Raw genomic sequence first — 10,979 nt, 5'->3', positions numbered from 1 at the left:
AACTTATTTCCAAACCTTTATTTATTTATCCCATATTGCATATTGATCTCTTTTTTTAATAACATTTTGAATTGCTCCAATAGTTCTTATAGTTCTTAGATTTCAATACTTCTGAAAAGATTTTCCTTGTTTTTGATATAGAAAGATTTTTCTCACTTCACTTTTGCTCAATTCTTTTCCTCACGGCATTTTATAAAACTTATATCAGAATGATACAATTATTATGCAAAAGAGGGTAAATGAGGTGCATTTTAACTTGCATATTGCTTATTATCATTCATTAGTATGATAATTATGCATACTATGTGTATATTATATTTAAAAATTACAACCAAATTGCTATAATTTATGAATATGTTAAAAATAATTACTTACAAATACATCAATGAGCTTAATGTTTGTTTATACCAATTTAACAATGTGTGAAATTAAACACATATTTCATGTATGCATTATTTCTTTACAGACCTTAATCTTAGCAGTGATTATTCTGTACAATACTAGCATACAAAAGTAATAGTATTTGATAGAACTGGAAAATATTCTGTTCAGTTTCTTCCTGGTACATTGGAGGTTGGAAAAAACCTCTTGTAATAACTTTGGTTGCAATTATTGATATCAAATTGAAACAAATTGTTCATTATTTAAAGCTTTTTTTTTTAAAAAACAGCAATACTTATCCTCACACTGCAGTACAGACACAGGAACTACTTAGGAAGTTCAAATGGAAAGTATTCATCTGCCATATAGCCTAAATTTAGTACCAAATGCTTTCCACTTGTTCACTTACTTGAAGCAGTGGTTGGGAGGACGGGTTCCAAACCAATGAGGAGTTGAAGGTCAGCATAAAGGATTGGTAAGTGACCTGGTGGCAACCTACTTTGATGAGAGTATAGAAAAGCTAGTATGATAACTTTGTTAGGCATCATACTAGCACGGGTCGGCAACCTTTTGAGTTGGAAGAGCCAAAATTACAATTTACAAAATTTCAAAGTTTTTAAAGAGCCACAAAATTTTTTTCTTGCCAACAATAAATAGTACTTGCATAAATAAAGTTTTTTGATAAAAAACTAATCTATTTATTCATAAGAAAAAATATCTATTTATTCATATATAAGTAGTGTTTTTCACAACAAATTAGATAATAGAAACATCCGACGACGGCGTCATTCGAGAGCTTCTGACAGACTGACGACAGTGACGATGCATGTCACTGGGGGGTGCGNAGTGGCTGAGAGATAGAATCAGTGCCTAATCCTCGTTACTCGATTCAGAACGATTTTTAATTAAATGTTTTTTTTTTTTTTATAAAATAAATAATATTTGCGTATGGAACTAAAGAGCCGCAGCTTCACATCCAAAGAGCCGCATGTGGCTCACGAGCCGCAGGTTGCCGACCCCTGTACTAGCATGATAACTAGTATGATGCCTAAATTGAAATAAGTAGCTGAAAAGTATATCTGTCAATTTTTGGAAATAAAACAGTTTTGATATTCACTGCTTACTTTTCTCTCCCCTGGTACATACATTGAAGGTTGAAAAAATACTCCTCATATATAAAATCTGAACAAAATAAGGAAAACAATTCAAAACAAATCCATTTTATTTGCAAGATTATCAAAATTAATAATTGCAACAAGATATTCTTTAAGAATAATTTTCTTGATAATAATGACACCCATGTGCTTCATAGAAGTCTGTTGTCATCTGGAAAATATCAATAAAAAATATTTTTTTTAATCTTTCAAAAGTACCAAATTGATATTTTTCAAGTTTTTGGAAATTACCTTATTATTATTATTATTATTATTACAGTGTCACTTTTCTTGCATTGTTGACAGAAACGTGGTGATAGACTACCACCAACATGAACAATAAAACTCCCAATAAATTAGCAAAAATGGCTAGTTGGACGTCAGTTATCATCGTGCTAGAGGAAAGACAATTTAATTTTTTTTAAATTTTAATTTAATTTAATGTTTATTGATTTAAATTATTTCTTACAATGGGGGAACGATTTGGTTATATACAGTAATGTTAGTTAATTAATATACATAGTACATAATATACATTATTGCAAAAATTCTAAAGATTTAGAAAAGGAGATCTTAAAGTAACTTTTGCATGTCCTCATTTTTCAAATGATTATACCTGAAATTTTTTCCTATAGAGGAAAGAAAATGTTAGTGGTGGTTTTTACAAATACTGTAATTTTAAACAAAACTGGCACATGCAGGAACTAAAAATGCTTAAGGTGAAAGCCAGGATTGGATGGGACTTAAATTTTCAGCTTAGGCAAGCTTGAACAAAAAATGTGGTCACTACTTTAAAATGTGAATGTAATTTTTACCAATTTTCAATCCATTACCATTTTGAGATCATTTCAAGGAATATTGCAAATACAATATTCCTTGAAATGATCTCAAAATAAAACAAAAGAGCACAGAAAGTAAAATATACGTTTGTGTTTGTGTATTTTCAAATGAAAACGATGCGTGTTGTCTCACTAAAAATATAGGCTAGATCTTTAGATATCAACTTGGGTGGTTTATCTGCTCAAATTCCATACTCTCGAGTTTTCTCTGTATTTATTTTAGTCATATTAATGACATATTTGACATGTTTGGTAATGTTTAATGTTGATGTAAAGAAAAGGCAGAGTGATCATCTCACTGTTTTAAAACCAAAGTGGACTTGAGTCAAATGCAAATATGCAAGATACATCATAAATATGGATGGAAACAGAAAATAACATTATTATTTGATGAAGTTTCTGCTGAAATTGAATGCAGAATTGAGCAGAACAAATTTCTTTTTATGCACTGAAAAATTTCCTATTGGAATGTAGTCAATAGGAAAATCATTCATAATGACATTCAGTCTAATCAGAAGTCTTTATCTCAATTCAAAAACTGGCACATGCAGGAACTGAAATATGCTTAAACCTAAATTATGTAAAATTTAATGCATATATTTAAGATTACATATTTAAGTTTACTATTTTCTAATATATATTTCATTTCATTGTTTTATACTAGGATCTTGTTAATTTTAAATGTAGCTTGTGTTGGCATCTGGTTAGACCTGAATCATGTATGTTAATTTTTCAAAACAATTTATGAACTCATATCATTTCACCAAATTAGGAATGGCAAACCTATGGCATGTGCATCCAAAGTGGCATATTGGGAAAAATAATCTGGCATGCAACAGATCATAAAATTTCTTTTAATTTTCTTAATTTCAGTTTTTATTATAGTTTTATATTTAGTTTAGTGTATTATCATCCTTTTCTTAATCAGATTCTTTACATTTGTTCTAATTAAAGCTTATTCATTTGATTTTTATAAAAATCTTTATTTAAATTCTAAAACTTTAGAACACAAACGTTTTTAAAAATAATGTTTACTATATGGCAGGAGTGGCCAACTTTTGTGTACATAAGATCTACTTTTTATCTTAAAAATGTGTCGCAATCGACTTATTGTTGTAGGCATAGTCTAAGTGGCGAGAGGTAGATGTGAAATACATACTATGTTTAGATAGGTAAGAAAAGCCACAATTTAATTTAAAACACGAAGAAAAGGTACTTACATTTTAAACAGAAGAAAAATTGGAACTCAACGTTGTCACTTTTGGGGATCAGCACTTCACCCTTCCTCTCTCTACCGTGTCCCAACCTTACTCTCTGTCCCTCTTCCCACCTTTCTTTCTTTCCTTGTCTACATTTCTTATTCCCCTTTTACAACTGTATACAAATGGATTGCACATCGACCGACAAAACCGCATCTGAGGGAGGACGAGGAGGTCCGATATCACTACAGTTGCATTTGTGCGTTACGCATTCAGTTATAAGTGTAACACATTAAGTCAAGACATCACAAATGATCGACTTGTTGGTCACCCCTGCTGTATAGTATATGAACTCAAAAAGGTTTGCCATCCCTGAATTAAACCATGCCCTAAAATCCATCATGATATAAACAAAACAAGTAAAACAGCAAAACCGTATTTGGGACAAGACTATGTCTCAGAGACGGAATCACTGATGCTCAAGGCAGGTCTCATTCTCACTCTCCTATCTTCTTCGATATCGCTGCTTTTGGGCGTGATCATTCAAACTTCGCTGGCCATGATCGTGAGATCATCCATCATGCATCTCTGATGAAATTAACCTATCTAATTTCAAAATTTCTCTCCATTGCGTGTCGGCCCGGGTTGAATTTTTGTTGATGTGTAACAAATAGTTCCCATTAAAAAAATAATAATAATCGTGGTTATTGTATCGTCCAAAATTATTTTTTTATTTTGCACAAACAATATACAGTTTAACCCGATTATAACGTTATCGAATGTAACGCCAATCCTAATATAACGTCAAATTTTTATCGGTCCTACGATTTTACTATACTAGATAATGTTAAAAAAAGCCCACTTGTAACGACATAAAACCGTTTTAACGTCATATTTGAAGCACTCCCAAATTTACAAAATTAGATTACAAATTTTATTTAACATAGAAGAAACTACGTGTTCGGTCCTAAGGTCAGAGTTCACTTCTTAGAATGACTGTGAGTGGTACTCTCCCCTGCCCGACTTCGGTGGGATGAGGTGGCTGTTTTGCCCGTTTGTAGAAGAGGGTCGCCATTTTGTATTTTATTTTGACTCGATTCTCGGTCCCGACTATCTACGAGCCTGGATATTTTTATGCACAAATGATTTGGGCACCTAATACTCTGTCCAAATATCAACTCTCGACATGTACTCCTTCATACCTCTATGCTGGTAAGGATATAAGGGCAGTATGATTTTAGAAACAAGACATAGTCTTGTCAATAAATATTGATAGAGTTGATTTCATTCCTGATATTTTTGTAAGGCTTCTTGATTCAATAGTTGTTAGAATCTATCAAAAATGGAAATTTAAACTAGTATAAATTAATAATAGTTTTCTCAGAGTTTTTCTGTTCATGCCTTGTAGATTCATCTCAGGCTATTCAATGGAAAAATTTGACAGTAATACCAAAATGTATTTTTCTGACTTTCACAAATTTCCTTTTTATAGAACTTATACTTCTTGCAAGTTACCATATACAGTACACTGGGAGTGGCCAAATCTTGTCACAATAGGAGCCATATACCACCTATCAGAAATACACGAGATCATCATCCTGTATTTAAACAGTAATTTATATATATAGAGGAATAGAACCAAAGTCAGACCACCACCTCTAATAAGAAGATACGGGTCCTATATGGAAGCCGCAATAAGGATCTAGAAGACCCACAGTTTGACCAAACTGGCTCTTCTAGACCCTATATACATTAAATAGAAATTCACATTAAATTCTTATATTTATTCTGTAGTAAAATGTAGATAGGCATTATTGAGGAAAGACTTGAACCAAAATTGAATTTTATATACTTTAGTGAGGAGTGGCAATGTCCCATTTCTCAATGTTACTATTCAGCTTGCTTGGCTTTCTCACAAATAATCTTCTCAGAGATGATATTACCAGTTTTTTCTCATTTATCCACACTAGGAGGAGATTTTCCATCTCCCCAATAACATGTGATCTGGAGGTAAACACTGTCATACCTTTAGCCAAATTTGCTGTTTTTTTTTTTTTTGCTTGTTCTTAAAAATAGTGCACATCATTGACTTTGACAACTTAAACATGGCTACCAAATCCACTACCTATGTACTGCTTTCATGCTTCATGATAAGTTCCTTTTCAACCTCAATTGTCAATACTCCTACCTATGAACCTGTTCTTGGATATCACTGTTAATAGGCAGGGATAATTCATTGGATTGTTTCAAAAGTAATTTTGTTTTTTACCACCAGATGGATTAGTTGTATTTTTACCTGCCAATTTCATTCTAAATCATATTGTCATTATATATTTTGACAGCTTACATTTCAAGGCTTATTTGTAAAAAATTTTGTTTGATTCTTTGCAATTGTTTTTTTTTTGTGTTCCATCAAATATGGAAAATCAAAAGCAGATTTTTGGCATATTTTGTTTTATTATTACTGAAAAAGTAAGAATGCTGTACAAGCAAGAAAAAAATTGTGTGGTGTATATGGAAAAGATATGTTGACAGAACAACAATGCCAAAACTAGTTTGCAAAATTTTGTTCCAGCAATTTCAATATTGAAGATGCACCATGTTCTAGAAGGTCAGTTGAAGCTGATGAAGACAAAATAAAGGTATTGATTGAAGAAAACCGCCAAATAAAATAAAATCTTGTTATTTGGTGGTTATCTTGTTATCAAATAAATAAAGATGAGAAAAACCAAAAGTGTCTTAATTTATAGCATTTTATTGTGTTAGAAGCAGAAACGAATTTCAAAGCACGGTTTCACATAATTAAAACAAAATGAGAAATCGCTAAGAGATTAAATTTGTCAAATTCAACTGCTTATGATTACTTGAAATGACTCGGTTTCTTTTAAAAGCTCAATATATGGGTTCCTCACATTCTTAAAGAAAGAGATTAGCTCCGTTGCACTGACATAATTATGTGATTTGCTTCTCAAACGTAAAGAAAATGATCCATTTTTGAGGCAAATCATAACTGGCAATGAAAAATGGATTGTTTATAACAATGTCGAATGCAAGTGTTTGTGGAGTAGGAGAGATGAGTCAGCTCAAAGTGCTTTGAAAGCCAATATTCATCAAAAAAAGTGATGCTGTTTGGTTGGATTTTAAGGAATTTTTTTTTTGGAGCTTCTATCAGACAATTTCACAATTGATTTGGAAGTGTACTGCCATCAACTGGACAAATTGAGTGATACCATCAAACAGAAAAGGTGTGTTTCACCATGATAATGCCAGACTTCATACAAGTTTGGCAACTCATTAGAAGCTGTTAGGCCAGGAACACATATACATAAAATTCGTTGTAAAATCTAGCATAAAACAGAAAGCGTAAAAATTTTTCTGAAATTTTGGCTGAAACATAACTGAAAACAGAGTAGAGCATGTCTCTACTTTTTATGCTGTAAAATTTTTATGCCAAAATTCCTCCAATAAAGAAAAGTCTGTTTTATGATGTCAAAGTAGACATGTGGTTTTTATTCTAACAATGGCAGCAATGAGGGTTAACCCTACAATTGTGAGTCTCGAAAAAGAGAAAAATAAATGAAATAGAGGAGTTTATCAAATCCGTTCGACCACATCAGTGTGTGAGGCCCCTGAAATAGCCCTCCCAAAAAAAGGGGATATGTAAAAATTTGTTAAGTTAAACCATCAAGAAAACAAATTATATAGGTGTCGAGCCAGCGACAGCGGACTTTGATGTCGATGCTCATGAAGAGTAACAGGAAAGACAAAATTTTAGGTAAAGAAAGTTTAAAAAGAAAAAACTTAAAAAAAGAAAACTTAAGTCGCAGTTTAGTAAGTAAAACAAAACTAGCAAAATATCAAAATGAGCATAGGTGTCATAGTCAATGATTAAATGCGATCAGAGTCTAAAAGATGGTGTCAGATAAACCATCTCCAGCCAACTTTTCCCGCGAACTATACAAAGCTCCATCTACATCTGGAGACAGGAGGAAGACCAATTAGAAAGCGATGAGGAAAAGTCTGTCCAATTAGCAACAAGTCGATCTCGAAAAACTTATAAAAACACTGATTTCAAGGACAAAAGAGAGCTTCCACTAGACTACCTGTTGTGTTTGTTTGCCTCCAGATGTCGTGTTTCCTTTCATCTTTCGTGTACTGTCACTTCAGATCTCGAAATTTTCACTCAATGCTGTCATGGGCCCCTCTAGCGTAGGACCAGATTGACTCCAAAAACTACTTCCGAAGACAACCCAAGTTCTGAACTTAAGGACCTTTGCAAAAAAATATATAAGCATTTTCGACAAGAATAAATGGTTTTCTGTGTGAAACACTTATTTTTGCTCCCTCCTCAAAACCACCACCCACATACGCATAGACCTTAGAGCCATCCTGACAGTAGGGAATAAAAAATTCCCCCTAATCAGAGTCCTTACAGTGTCTTTATGACATAAAAAGTGTCACGTGTAAAGACACTATGTTTAAAGAAAGTATATGGACGACCACAAGTGCTAAATTTCAAATACAATTAATCAATCAATCAATCGTTATTTTATTAAGGTGTGAACACACATATCCCAGCCCTGCATAATAGCATTATCGGGAATAAAGGATACATCAACATAATTTTACAAACAATTCTTACAAGGATAAATACATTCAATATTACAATAGTGAGGATATTTATATTATTTACAGAGGTAATTTCTGATGTTATTTATCAGGTCATGTGAAATGGTTATATTAAGTACATATATAGTAATGACAATATATATAATAAATACGTACTGGAAGTAGAATAAGTTGAAGAATAAACTACACCGATATAAATCCAGCAAAATTTAATAAAATAAAAACGTTTTCAATCGTTTTTTAACGATCATCCTCAGTTACTGAAAATAGAATATTAAATATAGAACATAAAATGCGTTCGAAATAAATAAATACCTAAACAAAAATTAACGGAAAACGCCCTAGCGGATGCACTAATGAAAAATTAACAAATAAATCAAATAAATAGTGAAAAATTAATAATTGTAAAAGGACCTCCACGCAGTAGACAATGAGTCGGCGTCTCTATGGTTTATGCAACCGGTTTTCATGTGCGCTTTATAGATTTCCAATCTTTCTAGATGTTTGATCGTTTGCCTATTAGTTGTCGTTTTTATAATTGCCGCTTGGTTCCATTGCACGTTAATATCCTGTTGCTTTGCGTACGATGCCAACACAGTGTTATCAAGGTTCCTATCGATCGTATATTTGTGTTCCTTGAGCCTTTGCTTTAGACCGCGCATTGTCGCACCCACGTAAACTAGCCTGGAATCGAATCGTTGGTCATGTAAAGGTACCGAATATATACCCGTTGTTGAATTCCGATCCTCCTTCCTTTTATCGTTTCTTAAAAGTTTGAAAATAGTGGGATTGCACCGGTATACAATGTGAAAGTTATTAGACCTGGCAGTAGATCTGTGTATCTTGCTCAAAAATGGGATGTAATTAAGCACTATTCGTTTATTAAGGTCAACCTTGGGAGAATGCCGTGCAGTGGATTGGGAGGATGAAATAAGATCCTCTATCTCTTCCTTTGGATATTCGTGTAGTTGGGCTATCTTAAGAATGTACTTTAGCTCTCTTATCGTGTCTCAGAAACTTGTACAATGCGTATAAGCACGTTTAATCCATGATCTGAAAACCACCAATTTGATACGCTTGGGATCGACTGATTGGCGTGGGATGATAACAGGTTGAAAGCAAGGTTTACGGTAAATATCGGTCCCGATCTCCCCTTGCTTGCACGTAATGGAAATGTCCAGGAAGTTAACAATGGAGTCGCTCTTCTGGTCAATCTGCAATGTTAAACCGTAAGAGTTATTGTTGATCTTGTTTAAAAAATATTGTAGGTTAGGCTCTTCACGCCAAAGTATGAAAATGTCATCAATATATCTAGCATACAAAACGATTTGCTGTTGAAATTCGGGTAGAATGGCGTTTTCAAGTTGCCGCAAAACCAATTCGCAAAGGATTGCAGATGTAGGACTACCCATAGGTATGCCTCTTCCTTGTAAGAAGACATTTTGTTCAAACTCAAAAAACGATGTGTAACAAATTAAATGCGCTAATTCCAGGATATGAGCATGATATGACGACGCATTTTCTATATTGATAAATAAAAAATCCCTTACGGCACAGAAGCAAGGAGGTAATTTTATCGAAGGGTACAAGGATTTGTAGTCGAATATGGTCATCACGGAAATCAGAATCCTTGGTCCTACAGAATCCTACAGTCATACGGAATCCATGTACCCTTCGATAAAATTACCTCCTTGCTTCTGTGCCGTAAGGGAGTTTTTATTTATCAATATAGAAAATGCGTCGTCATATCATGCTCATATCCTGGAATTAGCGCATTTAATTTGTTACACATCGTTTTTTGAGTTTGAACAAAATGTCTTCTTACAAGGAAGAGGCATACCTATGGGTAGTCCTACATCTGCAATCCTTTGCGAATTGGTTTTGCGGCAACTTGAAAACGCCATTCTACCCGAATTTCAACAGCAAATCGTTTTGTATGCTAGATATATTGATGACATTTTCATACTTTGGCGTGAAGAGCCTAACCTACAATATTTTTTAAACAAGATCAACAATAACTCTTACGGTTTAACATTGCAGATTGACCAGAAGAGCGACTCCATTGTTAACTTCCTGGACATTTCCATTACGTGCAAGCAAGGGGAGATCGGGACCGATATTTACCGTAAACCTTGCTTTCAACCTGTTATCATCCCACGCCAATCAGTCGATCCCAAGCGTATCAAATTGGTGGTTTTCAGATCATGGATTAAACGTGCTTATACGCATTGTACAAGTTTCTGAGACACGATAAGAGAGCTAAAGTACATTCTTAAGATAGCCCACCTACACGAATATCCAAAGGAAGAGATAGAGGATCTTATTTCATCCTCCCAATCCACTGCACGGCATTCTCCCAAGGTTGACCTTAATAAACGAATAGTGCTTAATTACATCCCATTTTTGAGCAAGATACACAGATCTACTGCCAGGTCTAATAACTTTCACATTGTATACCGGTGCAATCCCACTATTTTCAAACTTTTAAGAAACGATAAAAGGAAGGAGGATCGGAATTCAACAACGGGTATATATTCGGTACCTTTACATGACCAACGATTCGATTCCAGGCTAGTTTACGTGGGTGCGACAATGCGCGGTCTAAAGCAAAGGCTCAAGGAACACAAATATACGATCGATAGGAACCTTGATAACACTGTGTTGGCATCGTACGCAAAGCAACAGGATATTAACGTGCAATGGAATCAAGCGGCAATTATAAAAACGACAACTAATAGGCAAATGATCAAACATCTAGAAAGATTGTATGAACTCAA

At 33.7% G+C, this 10,979-nt stretch overlaps 1 long non-coding RNA gene across 1 annotated transcript in view; it reads right to left on the bottom strand.

Annotated features, from left to right (window-relative positions):
* Positions 1 to 1,798: 1,798 nt before the first annotated feature.
* The window catches only part of LOC111615364, a 33,290-nt gene continuing 24,109 nt past the window's right edge, over positions 1,799 to 10,979 (bottom strand). The window contains exon 3 of the long non-coding RNA XR_002755068.1: positions 1,799 to 1,930. This is a non-coding gene — a long non-coding RNA (uncharacterized LOC111615364). The remainder of the gene's footprint in view (positions 1,931 to 10,979) is intronic.

This window comes from Centruroides sculpturatus, unplaced genomic scaffold (genome assembly GCF_000671375.1).
Source record: "Centruroides sculpturatus isolate CEXI.00-Female unplaced genomic scaffold, Cexi_2.0 scaffold1812, whole genome shotgun sequence".
Classification (NCBI taxonomy): domain Eukaryota; kingdom Metazoa; phylum Arthropoda; class Arachnida; order Scorpiones; family Buthidae; genus Centruroides; species Centruroides sculpturatus.
The sequence above is the reverse complement of the archived record's forward strand: the minus strand, read 5'-3'. Positions and strand labels throughout refer to the sequence as shown.